General features: G+C 44.8%; 1 protein-coding gene across 3 annotated transcripts in view; it reads left to right on the top strand.

The window, feature by feature from the left end:
• The first annotated feature begins 1,864 nt into the window (after nt 1–1,864).
• LOC121500437 (baculoviral IAP repeat-containing protein 3) overlaps nt 1,865–21,253 on the top strand; it is a 44,021-nt gene continuing 24,632 nt past the window's right edge. Inside the window, exons 1-2 of one of the 3 annotated variants that reach the window (XM_041772144.1) lie at nt 1,865–2,237; nt 18,965–19,045. The gene's annotated coding sequence lies outside the window, so the exon portion shown is untranslated. Of the gene's footprint in view, nt 2,238–18,393; nt 18,540–18,964; nt 19,046–21,253 lie in introns of those variants that run through there. The other 2 variants (XM_041772145.1, XM_041772146.1) reach the window with 2 other exon arrangements.

The raw sequence follows: 21,253 nt of genomic DNA, 5'->3' as shown, positions 1-21,253 counted from the left end.
CCTCATGAGAGACACAGAGAGGCAGAGACACAGGCAGAGACAGGAGCAGGCTCCCTGCAGGGAGCCCAATGTGGGACTTGATTCCAGGACCCTGGGATCATGACCTGAGCCGAAGGCAGATGCTCAACCACTGACCCACCCAGGCGTCCTGGGTTTAGTGAGTTAAAAAAAGTTTTTAATGATTTTAAAAATAGTTTTTATGATCTCCTAGTGATAAAATCTGGAAAGATGTAGGCAAAACTAAAACTTAAATCTAATAAAATTCGCAAACAAATTACTTATTTCCATACATTTGCTTCCATTATTTTAATATTAAATCAAGATACACAAGAAAGTGGGCTCTGACATTTCCCTTTTGATTTTATGTTTCTGTATAAACATTTAGAGAATCAGGTTCATGTACCTTTCTAGATTAAAAAAAAAGAGTTTACATTTTGTTAATTTAAAAAAGCAGAGGCCTGAATATTCCCGGTTGAGAACTGACTTCCTGTTCACTTCAGTTTCTTAAAGATTTATTGCACAGTAAATTAATTGCAAACCTTCCAGCAATGTTTTACTCCATTATGTATTACTTAAAAAAGAAAAAAAATGAGTTTTCCCTTTTGAACAATGAGTGGTTTATTTTAAAGTAGGTGGAAGGTAATGTGAAGGAAAAACCCCAGCTTCACAGATGCGTGTTTCAGGATTTGCCAAGTACTTGGCGGAGGGTTGCAGGACTTCAAAGGGCTGGAAAGTATAATGTAATGTGAGAACACGAAGGTCTTGTTTCTTTTTCAGCTTTCTCTCCCTGGTTCTCTGCAAAACACCAACAGAGAGAGCCGGGATTTTCAGAAATGGCATTCCCTGGCGGAGAGGAGGTGCATGGCCGGGGGGAACGCAGGGCATGGCCATGAGCTCCATATTTGCATCCAATTGCTTTGTCCTTGGACAAAAGCTTTATGCTCCTGGGTGCATCTGATAGCGTGTGTGCTCTGAGTTCCCCGTGCTCCATGGAGCAACTGTCCAGAGCCAAGCCAGTGACGGCGGACAGAGCGAGCATGAAGCGAGCGGTCCTCCGCGGGTTGGATGCTCCTGTGCATGCTTCCGGTACCTTACAGACATCAGGCTGGGTGTCCTCCGAACCCCCCACGAGCCACTGCTGCCAGCCCAGTACCTCCATCCTTCTCCTTTGGGGGTTGGGGCCTGAAAATCTCAGCAGGAAGAGGTCCTTGGGGCTCTGGGGCTCAGGGGTGTAGGGGCAGCCAGCTCTGGCCCAGTCAGGACCCCCGCCACGGACAGAGTGACACAGGGAAGGCATTTATTTCAGGGAGGCCGACACCGGGAGGACACCTCCCCAGTTCTGAAGATCCGTCCAGGCCACCATGGGGAGAACGTGGGGCAGGGGTCGGTGGGTCCGTGCAGGTGGCAGGGAGGGTCAGTCACTCAGGGTCTGGAAGGGCCTGTCAGTGTCAGGGCTTGGGGGGTAGTTTCTGTGCCATCACAGGTGCTCTGCGCCCCCCCCCCCCTTGACTAAGTTAAGGGAGACGCTGAAAAGAGCTGCACTAATTAGGGAGTGCAGACTGCCATCCTGGGCCAGGCTGGGGGTGGTGGGAAGGGATGCAGAACACACCCAAACCTGCATCTCTGCTGTAAGGATTTTCGTTTCAGGAAACAGCAGATGCAGGGGAAACCCTGAAAACCGCAGCGTTAACCTCTCACAAGGGACGTTTTTACATTTATGAAGGAGCCCTACATCCACGCAGGAAGACGAGGAGGCTCAAGACTGCGCGGTCTAAGCCGGAGGCAGCCCCTCCCCGGGGTCCTCCCCCGCCCCACGCCAGTGTGTCCTGACTGGTGCTTCGGCAGGTCCTCCAGCCACTTCAGGGACCTCCCCGCCCCTGGTAGCTCCGCAGATGCCTGCTGTACACGCCAGTAACCTGCGTGTTGTTCTCGTTAATCTGTCTTTAATTACGGCCGAGGACTAGGGGTGCAGGGAAAGCTGTCTGCGTCCTCTACACGGAGAGAGGAGGCACCTGTTCGGATCTGACTCTTCTTGGTGGCGCAGGGGGCGGAGAGGAGGCTAGCCTGGACCACCTGCCCCACCCTGGGGCACGACGTGTCTTTCCCCTGGGTCAGGGAGGTGACTTCCGATGGGATGAGGTCTGCTGGAAACTTACCTGCTGTTCTTGGAAGACCTGGTGTTCTCACCTGCCAGCTGCGTGAGGACGGGCGAGCCAGAGGACAGTTTCATGCCTCCGGTGAGAATGCAGACACGCCAACACGAGAGTGAAACCATTTCTTTTAGAAGTTGTTTCCGTCCTAGTGAGGGCAAGGCTCTGATTTACCGGGAGCACAGATGTAAAGGAAGATGGAAGGGAAAGCGGCCGAGGGTACTTAGATTTGGGCAGAGAGTGCGAGGGGACAGGCTGGCCTAGAAGCCACGGTTGTGCTGCGGCAGAGGAGAGGGGAGGAGCGCATTCAGCATGGCGTTGAGGCAATTCTGGCTCAGGCCAGGCTGCATGCAAATGCTGCCTTTACACAGAAGGAACTTGCATTTAGAGTTTCTTCTAGAGAAAGAATGAAAATTAGATTTTCAAAAACTATACAGAGGAAAAAAAGAAACTATATACAGAGGAAAATTAAACCCAATCCTAGAAAAATATATGCCATTTTTTTCCTAATAGTTCAGTTATCAAAGTAGAGTTAAACTCCATAAGTGCGGAGTTAAACTCCATTTTTCTATCAAGAAGTCATTATAAAGGAGCTATGTCTACAAATATGATTTTTCTTCTGAGCCATTTTCGGCCTCAAATACATTTTGGAAATGTGTTACAACCACCTCTTTTGGTGATCAGGATGCCAGCACGGGACTTTAAGCAATACGTTAAAAAGTCCCAATTACCAAAAAAACTGGATAAATGTACGTTTGTTTAAAGCCAGGGTTGGGAAAGGACAGCCTGCAGGGCAAATCTAGTCCTCGCTGTCTTTGTATGGCCAGTGAGTGATGAATGGTTCATATTTTTCAATGGCTGGAAAAAATCAAAATAAGACTGACATTTTATGACAGGTGAGAAGTGTATTACATTGAAATTTACTATCTCAGCCGTGCACACTCAGCTGCTTGCCAATTAGAATGGCAGATCAAATCGTTGAAGCAGAATGTTTGGCCGCAGAGTCCAAGACATTTATTATTCAGCCCTTTACAGAAGGTGTTTGCCAGCCTCTCATGTGCAACGTTTGTTCCAAAGGGTGTTCTGTGCAGTAGTCTCACCAGGTACTCTCCATGTAAAAGGCTTCCATGGCAGGTTGGCAGAGTTTGCATGTCATAATCCACTTTCAGACAATCATTGTCTACACTGGCTTTTTAAAGGACCTGAGAAGTCTTGCAGTGAGTAAATCCTGTTTAACTTTTTTAAAACCAGTTTTCAAAGCTTATTTGACTTTGGAACCATCCCCACTCCCATCACACTGGTAAACAGCATTAGACTGAAAGAAATCTACCGCAGGAGCTTTCAGGCTGGACGCTTCACAGGTGAGAGGTATTTTTAAGCAGGTTCCAGCTTGTCCTTTGACTGGACATCCTCCCACAGGATGCTTTATGCTCCTAAGGAGTGTTCCAGGTTATTTTGTCCAGTTATCGCAGTCACAGATTGGGAGCTGGGCCATGGTCCTCTCACATGCTGTTTCTTCTGCCTGGAAGGCTCCTTCTCTGTTTGTCCACCTGTGTTCATCCTTTGCCTCCTCCAAGCTGAGACCCCAATGCCACCTTCTTGGCCTCCCTGACCTCCCTGGCCTCCCTGGCCTCCCTGACCTCCCTAAACTCTCTGACCTCCCTGAACTCCCTGAACTCCCAAAGGAAAACCCAACCTGTCCCTCTCGCACTCTCTAGACACCCTGACTGTGCTGTTCCTCTCCATAGTACTTAACCCTTCCTAACACGCCCTGCATGGATGTAGTTTTTTAAAAATAAAGTCAGCCCTCATTAGGACGCTAGCGTCTCAGGGATTTTATCTGCCGCGTTGTATCACAGCCCAGGTTAGCGCAAGATGTGTCTGCCATGTATTAGTGTGTACTGGGGCATGGTCGCCCTTTGTATCCTCTGCAGGAAGGCAGGTAAGCTCTTAGCATCTTGGGTGTTGGAGTCAAATCCTGAGTATGGCGCTTAGTAGTAGTTGCAGTTTGGACTCTGTTTCCCCTACAGCCCAGTGATAGAGACGAAACTCAGGTTTATTTATCATTCCCTTGTGAACAGCAACGCCCCGGCTGGCAGGGCCCGAGAGCTTTGGATCACGACGCTCTGTGTCCTTGGAGCACGGTTACCACCCCCAGACCCTCCTGGCTGCGGAAGCTTGGGTCCTGACCTTTGTGCTGCTGGCAGGGGAACGTCCATCTCCCCGAAATAGTCTTCTCAGTGAGAAGTACGTTTTAGGCTGGGTTTGATGTAGTGTAGAGAGAGATCCGGGGGCCAGGGCAAGGAGCGGTGAGTGTAAGCTGTAGGCTGCATCACAAGGTCTGCTTGTTTGATTTTCTGCTGTTCTTTTTCTCCAGGAAAGGTGGGGATAGTGGGGTTGGTGGGTCCACCAGACCCACAACGGCCCTGTGAGCTGCCTCAGGGGGGCTGTGGCGCGGTGAGTTCAGCGACCTTCCCATCTCTACTGCTGGCTCAAGCCCCTGACCTCACCTCAAGCCCTGGCTCTGGCTGGCACAGTTGGGAGTGCGTCCTCCGCCTTCCTGGGCCTTCCCATTGCTGCCATCGCCTCATCTTCTGTGTCTCGTTAGGACTCCCTCCCTGGATGTAGGGCCTACCCAGTATCACCTACATCCGAAAGACTATATTTCCATAGAAGGTCCCATGCCAAGGTCCCTCTGCGGGGGCCTCTGCTGGGGGTATCCAGGGTATAGGATCCCAGGATGGTGGTGCCACGGGCATGAGGTGTGGGCGCAGCCCATCCCCACAGGGAAACAGAGGTTTTTGCTGAGGAGTGAATATGAGACTCCATTCACATCACAGAACTCTTTCTGGAAGTTATAGTATGAAACAGAGTATGTTTTCTGCCTTTTTATGCTTGTTTTTATGTAGCGTCACACACATGTCAGGTGCATTTAGTTCTGTAAGCAGGGTAATCCTCAGGATTGAACCCAGGAGCAGTAGTAGCTTGTGGACTGGAGAACCGTCATCCCCGTGCCGTGGGAGGGTTAGCACAAGGACTGCAGTGCCCGGGACAGGCAGGCCTCCTGGGCTGACACCGTACTCAGCACCCATGGCCCACAGCCTGGCCCGAGCACAGGGCTGCCCCACGGCCATGGCAGGCTGCTGGGAGGACCAGCCTCCACCAGGCTGCTGGATCCTCTCTACAGAATCTGGGATTTTGAACCACAGGTGCAGAGAGGGGCCTCCAGGGTGAGCCTTGTTCACATGTCTCGTCCTGTTTCCTGCTCCAAGGGCAAACCGGGTCCTCATTCGTGCTGTGGGGTTTGTCCAAGTGAATGCAGCTCATTTTCTGTAACCCCAAGAACCTTACGTAATGCTGGAGTCAGAAGAGAATAAACCCAACGTCCAAAGGGCAGGATGCGTAAACTTGAGCTCATTGAAGTGTGCGGGTGGACTTCGAGGTGCCTTGACTTCCATTCTGAACGCTGGAGGCTGGGCCAGGGAGCCAGGACGGACCAGAGGAAGCGCCGGCCTTACTGCTCAGCCCTGAGCATTTCTCTTGCCATTTGTGATCTGGCTTGAAAAATCTGTAGCCCAGAAGCCGAGGAAGACAAAATAGAATGGCAGCTAAAGTGACCAGAGTTTATAGGAAATGTCCACAGCAAAGATTTCACATTTTCTGTATTTGGAACCATGAAATTAAAAAAAAAAAAAAAAGATTTTATTTATTTATTCATGAGAGACACACGGAGAGAGAGAAAGGCAGAGACACAGGCAGAGGGAGAAGCAGGCTCCCTGAGGGGAGCCCAGTGCAGGACTCAATCCCTGGACCCTGGGATCATGCCCTGAGCCGAAGGCAGATGCTCAACCACTGAGCCACCCGGGCTCCCTAGAACCATGAAATTAAAGAAGAAAAGCCACACACATATTTCCTTCTCTCTCCCTCTTAGTTTTTATTTAAATTCCAGTTAGTTCTCACACGCTGTTCTATTGGTTTCATGGGTAGGGCTGGTTATTTGCGCTGCCATAACGGCATTGGGTGCTCATCCCGACAGGTGTGGTCCATACAGGTGTTTTCCTTCTTAGCGTATGCATTGAAAACTGTTTGTTACTGCATTTGACTTATTGATTTAACGTAATGACATTTGTGTGTGGTATTCTTAGTAAAATAGAACTGACCTATTTCCTTATGGATCTGTGAGACAGGGAGAGGGGAGGATGGGAAGCATCTGAAGGTCTTGTGTGCAGAGAGCCAGGAAGAGCCCTGGAATAGGGTTTTTCCCCAGCCTGTGGTATCCTCGAGATTGCATCTGCTATTTCTGCGGTAGTCGTGGCCACCTGGTCTCTTTAATGATATTTCCCTTCCAATCGAACTTTTGTATTTTTTAAATATTCTTTGCATACTGAGGATAAAGGTGCACATCATGTGTCAAAAGTATCTTCCAACCTTTTTAACCAGTGTCTTATTACTTGAACTTCAATGAATGCATTTATATAGATTATAAAATATAATCAAGAGATTATACTTGGGTATTTAATTATAATCACGTATAACATGTTTTTATATTTGTTTCAAAAAATAGAGTTGTTGTGGCCGCCACATAGAGGTGGAATGGACCTTTCCTTTCCCCCAGACTTGGTTTGGGTGTACAGACAGATGATGCCGTGCCCACACCAAAAGGGAATGAAAATCTTATTATTCACATAATGAGGCTTTCTGGGAGGTGGGGTGGCTCCCAAGCAGATCTAGGAATGGCCTGAGAGAGCAGGGAGAGGAGACTGACTGCTTTGTGATCAGGGGGTGGGGTCCCATGTTGGTCAGGCTTGCATGACATGAACTTCCCTTTGGTGCCAAAGGAGGAAACACCCAGGGTTTCTTATCAGCTTGCCCAGATGTGGGGCAGCATAGAGAAGGGGTGAGGCTTGAAAGCTGTCACCAGTCACACATCAATAATAGAGTCGTTAGGTATCAACTATTACAAGAATAAGAGACTTAAAAATCTTTGTTTGTTAATAATAAAATGTTTAATTTGTAGCTTATTACTTTTTCTCCATGATGTTCAGTAAAATAAAAAAAAACATTTAAACACATTCATTAAAAATTAGCATTAAGGTCTTAGAAAGATGGATGGATGAGTGGATGGATGGGTGGGTGGATGGATGGGTGGGAGGGTAGGTAGGTGGGTAGATGGATAGATGGATGGAAGGATAGATGAGAGCATGGATGGAGGGAGGATGGATGGAGATGGTGGGGAATGGTAAATTCTCAAGAGGTGTCACTAGAAGGCAGTGTTTGTGTCTGTGCTACAGCAGGCGGCTGTGGAGGCAGGATCCCATCAACCACAGGTGTGGGAACCTCCCTGACGCAGCCCCTCATGGCAGACCTTTCGTGCCCACCAGCCTTCTAAAATGCTAAGAGTTAGTGAATCATGACATTTTTCTCTTTGCAAGTACTCTTAGATATTATCTGCTCTGTCCCAGTTTCCAAATTTTTCAGTCCAACAAAGAGGGGGACAGCCAAACCTTAAACTCTGTGGGGAGGGGGAGGTACATCCCTCAGCAATTTAGTTCAGATGTCTCCAAGTTGGGAGCCAAAAATGAAGATAATACGTTGAGCAATTTCTTCATTGAAAAACAAAAAACCACTAAACGCTATAATTTCCTGCAGCAGAGGCCTCACACTGACAGGGCTGCCCTGGTTCTGGGTTCTGGACAGTGCCAGCTGACCAAGGAAGTCCTGTACTCCTGAGGAGCTTTCCGCAGATCAGCCGGCTCTGCCATCTTGGTCCTAAAGCCCAATCGCTTTCTTATCTTGGCCTCAGGCCCAGCCTACCAGGCCTTTTTTTCTTATCGTAAGTGACAGCATTTTTAAAAATCTGAGAGTTCCAGCTGTGACTCCCATCCCAGCCTCTGTGAATGCAGAGGTTTTCTACATTACCTTATAGGAGCATTTCACGTGCCGGGGCACCCTCGGCTCTGCTTATCTCAACCTGGGCTCCTCGCGTCCCTGCTCTCTAGTGTCCCTGCTCTCTAGTGTCCCTGTTCTCTAGTGTCCCTGTTCTCTAATGACGATGGAGAATGTGGCTTGTCACGTACGAGTGCAGTGAGTCTGCCCCAACCATTCTTTCCTTGCTCGCTGATGCATCTGCTACATGTGCATCACATGAGCCAGGCTCCTCATCAGCTAGAGAGACAACAGGGCATGTCCCCCTCCCAAATCTGAAGTGCAATCAGTAAGATGCAGTAGAGCAAATATAATGGGAGGGTTTCCTGTCAAAGTTGAAAAATTATTGAAAGATTATTCTGAAACATGGATTATTGCAGAGCTAGGCCTCTATCTACGAGGTAGGATGCTAATGTCCACCCCCCGGGCTAAGTGTGAAATTTGGGGTGGGTGCATATAAGCCATGTAGCACAGTTCCCAGCCCTTGGCAGGCATTAGGTCTGTGGAGACATGGCAGACGAGCCCCCCAACTGTGGGAGTTCCTCCCAGGGAGAGGGCCCAGCACAGAGACAGCAGGTACATCTGTCAGGTCCCCAGGCAGTGGGTGCTGAGGCAGAGCTGGGAGTCCAGGGGGTTGTCGGGAGTCCTGTTGGTAAAGGGTAGAGGGCAGGGCTCTGGCCCACCCAGGGCTGCCTCCCCCATCCAGTGCAGCCCTTAGTATAGATTGTTGAATGAATGGACGGGACTGCAGAGACGCCCCAAGTGACCTCTGCGGGGCAACAGCTGTCCTCTCTCTAGCACATGCTGCTTTCTGGAATCAAAGGGGTAGGCTGGACCATTGTCTGTGGCCCAGAGCAGTTTCACGCTGGGCTGGAACATGTCCTGTGGTGCCTCTCATGGCCTCGCCTCCCTGCCCAGCATGTGGTTCTCACACAAGTGAGTCAAGAGTGGTGAGAGGGTAGCCTGGGAACAGAAGGTACGCAGCTCCTGCTCCCATCCTCACAACAACCAAGCCCTCTCACAAAATATATAATGTCCTAAGTAACCAAGAAAAATTCTTAGGAAGACTTCCCGGGGCGACTAGGGGCTCAGTCGGTGGAGCGTCTGCCTTGGGCTCAGGTCATGGTCTCCGGGTCCCAGGATCAAGTTCAGCATCGGGCTCCCCACACAGCAGGGTTCTGCTTCTCCCTCCCGTGCATTCCCCTGCTCATTTCTCGGGCACATGAATGCTTGCTCTCATTCTCTCTCTCTCTCTCTCCAAAAAAAAAATCTCCCATACAAGGGAAATTCACTATGTCCAAAGTTCTGAACTGTGTCGAAAAGAAAGTCTTCAAAATTGTGTTTCAAAGGGTCTTACCACAGGGGGGCCTGGATGGTTTCGTCGGTGGAGTGTCAACTCTCGATTGCCGGGTCGTGAGTTTGAGCCTCATGTTGAGTGTAGAGATTTCTTAAAGTAAAATAAATAAATAGATAGATGATAGATAGATATAGATAGATAGAAAAAAGAAATTGCTCTTGTAAGCAGGGGGTAGTGTGGGGGGTAGGTCCTTCTCCAGTGCCTGTGGGCCTCCGTGGGGCTGTGGCCTCTTTCCCAAGTGTGTGATGCCGCATCTTCTCCAGCAGCTGGTTGGGTGTGATTTAGCACAATGCTGTTCCTCTAGCCTGTCTGTCCACACCAGTCAAGGTAAGACTGAGCCAGAGGCTATAAATAACTGACCACCGTACAGCCACAGTTCCAGGAGTTAAAAACCTGAGACATTGTGAAAAGTTACCATTCAGGAAAAAAAAACACCTAAAATTCCCTGAACTATCTTGACCTTTTATGACAACTACATTACATAGTTTCACATTTATTATGGAATGATGCTCTGAATTCACTTCAAAATATTTTAGTCTCTTTTTTGGAATTTCATGATCTTTGTGGCTTTATTAGCAAAAGGAAAGAAAAGTAGAAGTACCAGGAAGCTGTAAATTATGGTTGTTTTTTTACTTAAAAAAACTCCCAACAAACCTGAATCATCACTGCTGGCTTTCATGTTCATGCCACTAGAAGGTGCTAGCAGGACCACAGCAAAAAAAAAAAAAAAAAAAAAAAAAACAACAACAACAACAAAAAAACTTCCCATACAAGGAAAATTCACTATGTCCAAAGTTCAGGGTTTAATGTCATTTCAAATGTGACAAACCACACGAAGAAGCCCGGCAGCCCACGGAGAAACACATGTATATGTTTATTTTTGAAAAATACATGTATATGTTTATTTTGAAAATTTTTGTATATGTTTGTTTGTATTTTGATTTAAGAAGACAGCATGTAAAGGTCTGATTTTGCTCTAAAACGGAACACCTAATTATCAATTTTGTTATTAATGTGCAATCCAGAAGAGTTCTATGAAGAAGGAATGCATACCAAAAAATGATCTCTTAGGCTCTCAATGTATGAAAGTAACCCGAGGCGCATTCTCGAACTCAGTGACGATGCTTCCTGATGTTTATACCAAGTGGAGTATCAGACAGCTGAACAAGAGTGAATGGACAGTGTGCTTATCCCACTGTTCGAGATACATGTAGGACTGTGTTATGGCAAATGTTCACCAAGCTGATGACGGATTCTGGATGTCACTGTTTGTTAGCACTGTTTTCTGGTTGTGGGATCGTCAAATAAATGTGGCTTCTCTATGTTTCTCAGTCTCCATAACGGCGAGTGAAGGTGGTAATGCCGCGTAACAGCCAGCGTGTCTGACACATCATACGAACTCAAAAATATTAGCTATCAAAATCATTATCCTAGTTGTCTGCACCTTCTGATTTTATGAGTGTGTATATATTTTATTTTTGGTTGAGTGTGTATATGTTAATGCTATAATCAGAAAAGATAATACACTTTTGGGTTTTTTTGTTTTGTTTTGTTTTGGGTTTTTTGGATAGCTTACATGGGGAAGGAGGGAGTTGGATTTATTACCATCTATAAAAATAGTTAAGTCAATTCTTATTTACCCAGAAAGCTAAGTGCCCAGGTCTTTTTAATGTCCAATTTTCTAGCTATTCTGAACAAGAATTCACTTACCATATATGGATTACTTCCAGCTTTATGTTCATTAGTGTCGATTCAGGCTGTAAAAGGTAAAAATAAAACATATTTAAGGCGTGGCACAAAACAAGAGCGTAGGAGTAGAAAGAGGCAATGAACAAAATCATTGGGACACTTTACACCACAGCTCCTCCTAGGTGAGCCATCCCCTCTGTTCATAATGTGGACAGGATGCCAAAGCCCAGGTGTAGGCAGGGTCATTGCTTTACAGAAGAAAGGAATTTGGTGCCATTCAGTGTGAGGAGAAAGATGAGAGGAGGGGAGTCTGTGCAGGTGTACATGGAAGTGTCCACGTAATTGTGGGGAGTAATGACAGACTCCATCCTCAGGGTGGCAGAAAATGATGAAGAGGCTAGATTTCACATTTTGTGGCTGCTAGTTGGATGGAGATAGCACATTGAGAAGCAGGACTCTTGAGGCATGGGGGTCATGAGACCACATACCTTTCCAGGAAAGCATAGAAATTTGGACACTCTGGCTGCGAAACTTGGGCTCAAGACAATTAGGTCTCCAGGGACAAAGTGTAAGGTGGGGCTGGGCGCCCTAGGTGGCCGCATCCAGATTATGTAAAGATGGAGGTGAGAGGAGGGCAAGTGCTCATGTGGGAAGAGTGTCGGGGATGCAGAGGAATCAGTTGTGCTGACAAGAAGTCCAACTACATTTGTATCTTTATCTTGTATCTTTAACATTATAATAGTTACCTTTCTTTTAAACTTTTATTTGCATTTATTTTATGCAGAACATACTCCCAGGCCCTAAGTTTTCATTTCTTCAGTTTCTTCTGGGATATCTTTTTCTTCTGTGTGAGGCCTCTTCTGGTTTAGGAACAACCTGCTCCTTTTCCGCCAAGATCGTCTCTGTGTGGCAGGGAGGGCTCAGGTGTTGAACCCAGTAAGTTCTGCTTCGCATCTTGGGGGTTTTGCTCGCCTGGATGTGCTCTGTGACCAGAGAATCTACATCGAAGCTTTTTTTTAAAAAAAGTATTTATTTATTTATTTATTATTTATGATAGAGAGAGAGAGAGAGAGAGAGGCAGAGACACAGGAGGAGGGAGAAGCAGGCTCCATGCCAGGAGCCCAACGCGGGACTCGATCCTGGGTTTCCAGTATCGCACCCTGGGCCAAAGGCAGGCGCTAAACTGCTGAGCCACCCAGGGATCCCCTCGAAAAATTTTTTAAAGCATGTGCAGTGGAAAATATTTGGCACTGTTTTTGGGCCACTGATCGTGTGTCCAGACCCACTGCCTGGCCGGGACATACCTGCCAGTCCATGTGTGCAGTGACAGGATAGCACACGCTTCTTTTGCAAAGTGATATCCCTCAGTTACTGGGTGGCTTTCCCAATGTACATATCCTTGGTGGCCTGGGCAGTCTCACATGTGTTCTTAACGTGAACACAAAGACTTGAACGTCTTGATTTGCATGATTTTGTAGTTTCCTGGGCCAAATGACTAGCAAACCATTTTCAGAGCATGCCTCAGGCCGCTTACAGGAAGCAGTCATAGTCATATTTCATGCAAATATAGAAACTCCCTGCTTCCCGTTAGCAGTTGAGGACGTTATGTCCCTGGTGAGTGGATGTCCCCAGTCATGGGAAACCCAGTGCCTTTGGGAAAATTCCTTTCCATTTTTGAAAACTTCTGTGGTTATGAAGTTCTTTGTATTAAAGTAAAATTTTCATTCATTCACCTAATAAATATTTATTAAGTGTCTGCTGTGTCCCTGGGCACTGGAGATAGGAAGTCCTCGCTGTCCTCAGACTTAGCTTCCAGTGAGTGCAGAGACTAAGTGAATAAAAGATGTATCCAAGAAGGAAAGTAAAGAATCCTCACGGTAGACGAAGGGACTGGAGGTATACATGAGAAAACTCTCAGCTCGGAAAATCTGCAGGGATGAGTGTGAGTGGCAGGGAGAGCGAGAAGGTGCCACCGTTGTTAGCATTTGGATGATGTAGAGAGACCCTCCGACAGCACGGGTTTGAATGGTGTGAGTCCACTTACACATGGATTTTTCCCAATACAGTACAGAAGGTATTTTCTCTTATGATTTTTCCAATCACATGGTCTTTTCTGTAGCCGACTCAATTGTAAGAATACAACATATGACACGTACACAGTATATGTATTAATCGACCATTTGTGTTATGGAAGGACTATTAACAGTAGGCGACTAGTAGTTAAAGTTTTGGGGGAGCCCAATGTTATATGTGGGTTTTTGATGACATGGGAGTTGGTGCCTCTGATCACCACATTACGTGAGGGTCAACAGTATAAAGGGCAGGTTCCTGCAGTATTCATCTCTGGTCCTGGAGTAGAAATTCTCTCTCCATCAGGACAGAAAAGAGTTTTTATGTTTGAAGGTCACTGTTCTGCGCAGCACCACGGGCACCAAGTGCTCAGTGGCAGGAGCAGATGTCTCTCCACACTGGCCCAGTTTGGTGGCACTGGGACAGAGCAGGAGCTGGGGCTGGGCAGGTGTGGCAGCAGGAGCAGTAGCCAGCACCCAGTGTGGGCAAGGCTGGGAGCACAGTGCCAGCTGGTGCCAGCTACTGTGGAGACCCAGACTGGGGACACCAGCCAGTGTGCCACCCAGGAAAAGGGATTTGCAGGGTGTGGGTTTCCAGTAATTACAGGAAGCAGGGACTGCTGTTACCATGACCACTTCCCTGGGTCTGTACTCATTCCTAGAGCCAGGGTCACACAGTCCATACTATGAATCACATCTCTGCATTTCTGTTTGTGAGCTACTTTATGCCCTGGTGAGGTCATCTTAAACCACCAATCTCAGCTGTTGAGCTCTTGCATTCTAAGATAATACATCTGTTTGGCCAGCTATCAATCCAGGATTTCTGCCACTTATAAAAAATGATGAGCAGTATCTTCATGTGATCTACTCTTAATTATATTTCACTAAAATATTGCAAAGATACATTTAAGGTCACTTCCTGAAGCATCATCTCTTTAGGGAGATCTTTAAAATCTGCAGAGAGAAAAGAATATTTTCGACAAACATCAAGTTGAACATCAGATAAAAATGAGTACCACTTGGGGCGCCTGGCTGGCTCAGGGGCCTTGCCTTTTGATCTCAGGGTTTTGAGTGTGCGCCCTACATTGGAGGTAGAGTTTATTTAAAAAAAAAAAAAAAAAGTCTGTGCCACTTATGCCATTATCCAGCCAGTCTGTGTCCATGTTGCCACAAAGATACCAGGAGGCATTGCCAGGTGCTTTGATGAGATTCAGGCTTGGGCAGAACCACCACAGAGCCTAGCAAGAGAGGAAGTGGGTGTGCCAGGCCGCTGCTGCTCCTAACGACCATGTTGATCAATGCTTCCTTTTCTGAAAGGTTCCACACTACTCTGACTAATTCCTAATAGAATATTCCTTCAGATGCTTATTTACTCTGAACTATCTGTAGAATTTCCTTTCTTTTGTTTTTAAAAATTCAGAATGATGGCTTATTTTCATTTTTCTACTAGTTTGTGTGATTTTTTGCAAATATGTATGTCGATTAAATAATGTCTCCTGCAAGTGTTTTTTCTTTTGGATGCCATTTGTTCAAGAAAAGAAACACAAATTTTTTTGAGTCACCCTTTGCCTTTTATAGCCTCCTGATTTATCTTAACCTCTGTGTTCTTACAAACATTTGTTCCATCCTATTCCTGCCAAGACCTGGCAGGGGGGTCGGTCTGGAACAAGAGAAGCACTAACCAAGTAGCCGCTGCTGGAGGAAGCCAAGATGGAATAGCTTTAGTTGAGAGCGGTGAGGGACAGCGAGACGAGGCCCGGCTGGGGTCCAACAGGAAGCATAAGGAATGGAATGTGTGGCAAACAGGTCAATGTTGGGGTTTGAAAGCAAGTCAGGACCAGCAAGTATGGCATCAGGCCATCGTGTCCAATTCGGTGGCCACTGTGTGCATGGGCTCCTGAGCACTTAAAAGGTGGCTAGTACCACTGAAGAGCTGAATTTTTAATTTCTGTTTCATTTTAATTAAATATATTGAAAAATTTAAATGGAGCCAATGTAAAATATTTTTTTCTACTGAATACATCCCTATTGTTTTGATAGGATTGCATTTCCGTTTAAGTGTTGAATCGTGGGAGATGTTACTGTGGTGTATAGTGTGCATTTTGGGCTAGTATCTTTTCTGGTATGCCACATAAACACATCCCCAGCCTAGCTGGTGTCAACAAAATGAGCTAAAGATGTTTCCTACACACCAGTGTAACATTGTGACATGATTACCGGGTTGTTTATTCAGGTAGCATAAGTTATAGTGATATCTGTGTAAATTGAAATTGGTAAAGCAGGTGGATATACTTACTATTTTAATTATATTATTCAAATTTTAAATTTAAGTATGGACAAAATTTTAAGTTTAAAACTAGGGCATACTAAATATGTAGAATCAAATGGAGATGCAGAAGCTAGTCCCCAAACCAGAGCAGGAAAGAAAAAAAAAGACTGGAAGAAGATATGCCTCAAATTTCACAGTGAATGGCAATTGCAGTTTATGACAGAGGAAAATGAAAAAGCTATTTGCTTGATGTATACATTTTCTCTAAGACAATAAGGTACATAATATTAGGGACATTTTCAGCAACTTTGTACTGAATTTGATGTTTCCTCCTCTAGTCAGAAAAGTTTTGAAAAGAGTAAGTTAGTTCTCTGAAATCAGAAATAAATATCTAGTATAATTTTTAAAAATTACATTTAACCAGATCTCAGTTTGCAATTTAGCTGGATGTTAAATGGCTTAGATTCTTACCCAGGAAAGAAAATCATTTTAAAAGTTTACTTATTATTTTTTTAAAGTAATCTCTAGGGACGCCTGGGTGGCTCAGTGGTTGAGCATCTGCCTTCGGCTCAGGGGTCCTGGGGTCCTGGGATCAAGTCCCACATCGGGCTCCCTGCATGGGCCCTGCTTCTCTCTCTGCCTATGTTTCTGCCTCTCTCTGTCTCTCATGAATAAATCTTAAAAAAAAAAAGTAAGCTCTACAACCCAACATGGGGCTCAAACTCATAACCCTGGGATCAAGAGTCACACCTCCTCCTGACTACAGCCAGGTACCCCGAGAAAATAATTTTTAGATGGCAACATGGTAAAAGCCATTATTATTTCAGTTATGGAAATGTTGTTATAAAATTATTAGGAAAAGAGTAAAAATCATATTTTACAAAAAGTGAAATACCTTTGATGAAGTCACCAAACCATTGCCCATAGAGCACAAGCCTTTTTAAAGAATTTCAAAGATCGTTTGATTCAAAATTTGTCAGATTGCAACTACTATTTTTTAGTTTTAGATGAGTCATGCCTGTTTAATACTTGAGTATGTTTTGTCTTCATGGACTTCCAAATTTAGGAAGAAGTATTCTTAACTCATAGACTAAAAAGTCAAACTCTGACATAGATATATTTGGAACTTTTATGACTATCAAAGAATTTCAGATAAATATGGAAAAATATTAGTTCTATCAAATAGCTTCAGTTTTTAGGTCAAAAATGTAGATTTATAGGAGTTTTAGAACAAGAGGCTGTTTCCCTCATTGCTTTGTTTTACCATGTGATAATATTGAAAATATTTTTTGCTCAGTTTTCCAAATCAGACTCATGGAAAGTGTCATACATATTTATTAAAATTGTCCAATCTATACATGCAGATGCTATGAATCAGCACCATTTGATGTAACTGTTGCAGGAGTAGAAGACACTGAATGGGGCAGTCTTGTGTGGTTTATCAATATTCATTGGTTGGCTTGTAAAAGATTGTTTGGAACAACTTGTGTATGTGAATCTACTTTTTTGAAGTATGAATTTTTTGAAATCTGATACAGTTCAAGTATTTTGATGTAAATTTTGCATCTGAGAAACTCTTTATCTCTCCTTCTATTCTGAATGACATCCTTGCTGGGTAGAGTATGCTTGGCTGCAGATTTTTCCCGTATGCATGTTGAAGATCTCATGCCACTCCCTTCTGGCCTGCCAAGTTTATGCTGAAAAAATCTGTGCTAGACTAATGGGATTTCCCTTGTATGTGTCTTCTTTTATCTTGCTGTTTTTAATTTTTTTCTTTATCACTACTTTTTGCCATTTTAACTACAACTATGTCCTCATGTGCATCTGCTTTTGTTTTGCTGTGGGTTTTCTGTGTCTCCTGGATCTAGATGTCTATTTCCTTCTCCAGATTAGGGAAGTTTCCAGCTATTGTATTGTCACATAAATTTTCTGTCCCCTTTTCTCTCTTCTTCTAGGACTTATGTTATTCAAATGTTATTACATTATATGCTCATGAGATGAGCATATAATCCCCTACTTCATGCCCCAGGCACTCTTCAGATCACTGTTTCCACACTATATGTCTGCAGGCTGTTTGCTCTGCCTTCTCTCCCACCATGCTCTTGCCAAGCCCAGCCTGCTGACCTTTGCAACTCCAGCCTTTGAGCTTCTCTGGTTGCAAGAACTCAAAAAAATCAGCCCCTTTCTTTTTCCCAGCAAATGGCTTTGGGGATTCATTTTCCCATGTGCTCCCCTGTGTGTTGCCCTGTCTCTGTCTCTTCTCTGTGACCATGGCTCCCTCCCTACTATGGTGACCACAATCCCCTTCTCTCCTAAGCCACATCTCCACACTTCTACCTTCTTTGATGTGGCCTCTTCCCTTCCTTTAGTGGTGAAGTTTGTTCTGTCAGTGTTCAGGTTGATTTCTGGGTATTTAGAATGATTCTATAGTTATCCAGTTGTGTTTGTGGGACAAGGTGAGCCTATGGTCCTCCTACTTCACCATTTTCCCAACTCCAAAAGTAAGCATCTGAATTAAGATGTGCTATAAGCATAAAATACACAGGGATCTTGAAAATATTAGAAATAAAAATATTTTTGTATTGATTACATGTTGAAATGATAATAATATGGATATATTGAGTTAAGTAAAATACATAATGACAACTTCACTCTTTCTACTTTTTAAAAAATATGGCTACTAGAAAATTTTAAATTATATATGTAGCTCACATATTTCCATTGGACAGTGCAAGTCTGAGGGTCTTGTCACAAACTATCTAGGAGTGTATATAACCCACCTTTCATTCATACATGGGTGTGTGTAACTAGAGGCAGACTGGACAATTTTAAACCTTTACATTCTGTTGGATCATCAGCTCAGAAGTGAGGTGTAGTCTTATGCTAGTATGTGTTTAACAAAGGGCTCTCTGGGGTAAAAAGCTCTGTTTTGTAGCTTTATTCAATTTCCTTGGTGCAAATGCTTCTACTGTGGCCCATTTCATGCTACCAACTGGACATCACTGGGAACTGGGAAGAAATACTTATGATTGACCCTCGCCACCAGGCAGCAGCCAACTTCAGTACAAAGCTTGAAAACAGTAAGTCTGGCTTAACTGTTGAATGGACGGATGCTGTGCTGGCTACTCATCTTCTGGATCCTTTAACCTTTCTGGAATGTATGTTCTGCAAGTCAAGGGTAGATGTGTGAGTACAGCAAGCATTCCCTCCCTCCTTGGCCGTTGTAGTGAATGCATTGTGCTGTCCAGATCCACCTGCAGCACAAAATTCCTCGCTGCCCTAGCTGAGGGGTGCTACCTGCTGGTGGCACTCAGGGGAGGCCCTCCATGGGGCCCGCTAGGAGCTGAAAGCCTTCATCTCTGAAAGTGACGTCCCACAACCCACCTGCACACAGTCTCCATCTGAGGGTCCCTTTGCTAGAGAATGCAATCTACAACAACCATATTAAGAAAGAAATCAATACATTTTTTATCTCAAGGTCCTTTTGTTTTTTTTTTTTCATCAGCCATTTCTTCCACACTGGTGACAATGAGAGTCAGATGTTACCACTTCCTCTGTCTTATGAGAGATGACATTTACCGGAAAGGTGAGCCACGAAGTTATCTTTGAGAATATTCCTAAGAAATCAAGGTTTTTATTGGCAGTTGTAAAGGACTTTTCAAATATGTCTGAGAACTACTCTGTTCTTGAGTATTCACTGGTGATTTGATTTGATTATGGTGTAAGGAAGCAGTTGCCACCTTAAATTATTGAGTCTGAGTCATAACTTCTGGGAAAGTCTCAGCCTTTACTTCTTTATATTGGATTTTCCCCTGTGTCTTTATTATCTTTCTGGGTCTGGAATTAGACAAATCCTCCATATTTATTTTCCTGTTTTCATTTTCATCTCTCTCTGCTGCAGTCTAGCAGTCTCTACAGATTGTGGATCAAGTTCACTATCTCTTCATTAACAGTTTAATGATCTCATTAAGGTTTTTAATTTCAGTGATTATTTTTCAGTTTCTGGAATTTATATTCTATCATTTTACAAATCTGCCTGTTTATTTTTTATATTCTCTTGCTCCTTACTCATGTTCTCAATTCTCTTTACTTTTTTAAAATTTTAATTTAATTTAAATTTAATTTAGTTACCATATACTGTATTAGTTTCAGATGTAGAGGTCAGTAATTCATCAGTTGTGTATAATACCCAGTGCTCATCACATCACATGCCTCCTTCATGCCCATCACCCAATTACCCCATTCCCCCTACTACACCTCCCCTCCAGCGACCTTCAGTTTGTTTCCTAGAGTTAAGAGTTTCTCATGGTGTACCCTTCTCTCTGATTTCATTTTGTTATATTCAATTCTCTCTTTTATTTCTGCAAGCATATTACATGTACTTCTGTCACGCAATTTTTTATAGCTGTATGATGTCCCACGGTCTAAACATGATTTATTTAATTATTGCTCTACTGACGGACATGGGGGAGGGACATAATGTGTTCTGTATTTCCTCTCCTTAGTATGGATCATGCTTTGAGTTGGGCAGGTTGCTCTGAAACACTGATGCTCTGTTGTACCACATTCCTTGTGACTAATGATAAAAGTAAGACACTGACTTGACCTGAGAAGCATCATCCCTAAAACAACTGTACTAATTAAGCATTATGAAAATTATTATAAAGAACTGCTATATAGTTATATTTGATGGCACCAATGTCTCATAAGAAGATCTAACGTGGCTGAGCTCTTTCTGTGTGCCAGACACGCTTCTAAGTACCTCACGAGTATCAACTCAGTTGATCCAGACAGCACTCTTAAGAGGTGTGACTGAATTTCCAGTCGAGGTATAGATGGATGCAGATTGCATAACTTGCTCCCGGTACCACTCTGGTAGGCTCTCTAGAAGCAGAAGCTAACACAGGGACTCAGGACCACGTGATCCATTGAGGATGTACTGCTCTTCAGGAGAGCTGTGGCCAAGGAGGGCGGCAGGATCCACTGGGAGAATGAGCTAAACAAGGAAGGAGCCCAGCCGTACTGGATCTGCAGTGGGAAGAGCAGGAGGAGGCAACAGTAGCAGCTATGGTCTCAGACTCACATCCACCAAGGGTAATTCTCCAGAGTAGGTCACAGGTGCAAGCTGTTAGTGGGATTTGAGTGCACAGGGAGGTAAAGGGTACTTGGGATGGGCACCAGCAATGCTGCTGCAGCTACACAACTAGGAAGGGGAAAGTAGAGTTCAAAGCCAGATGAGCTGGCTGCAGAGCTGCACCCTGGGCTGTGACCTCTGCTACAGTTACCTTCGGATACCACCAGCCCCTGACTTGCCAAGCCAAGTATGCATCCAATTTCCTACACAGTTTAGATTTATTTATTTGGAGAATATTTTATGCCCATTCAGTTCAGAGGTTGTAAGGCTATTTCAACAACAATTCTCTTATTCCCAATTTGGGAAGGCCTATCAATGCACATTTTGCACTTGCTCAAGGCCAGGACAACAGTACACAAGCCTGAGAATGAGTGCCTCCTGAGCTTCTGTGCCGAACACGTCTCCTTGGCCTTGCCCAGTGTCACTGAGAGAAGGGCTGGGATCATATAGCATCTCTTCAACAACAGAGCAGGTGCAGCCCCAAGAATCCTGGCTTTTCCCTAGGTTCCTCTTCCTCGGTCTCATCGGTGGGGGAAGTGGTAAAAGGAGGGTGGTAGGCATCTGGAATTGATCTCTTCAGCTTTTAATGTTTCTGGATCTCAGACACTCAAACCTGTGCAGGCACAGAGCCAGGGCAGCTGAGAAGCTTTGAGAATGGGG

The sequence above is a fragment of the Vulpes lagopus genome, chromosome 10 (assembly GCF_018345385.1).
Source record: "Vulpes lagopus strain Blue_001 chromosome 10, ASM1834538v1, whole genome shotgun sequence".
Classification (NCBI taxonomy): Eukaryota; Metazoa; Chordata; class Mammalia; order Carnivora; family Canidae; genus Vulpes; species Vulpes lagopus.
Note: the sequence above shows the minus strand (reverse complement) of the source record. Positions and strands in the feature narration are given on the sequence as shown.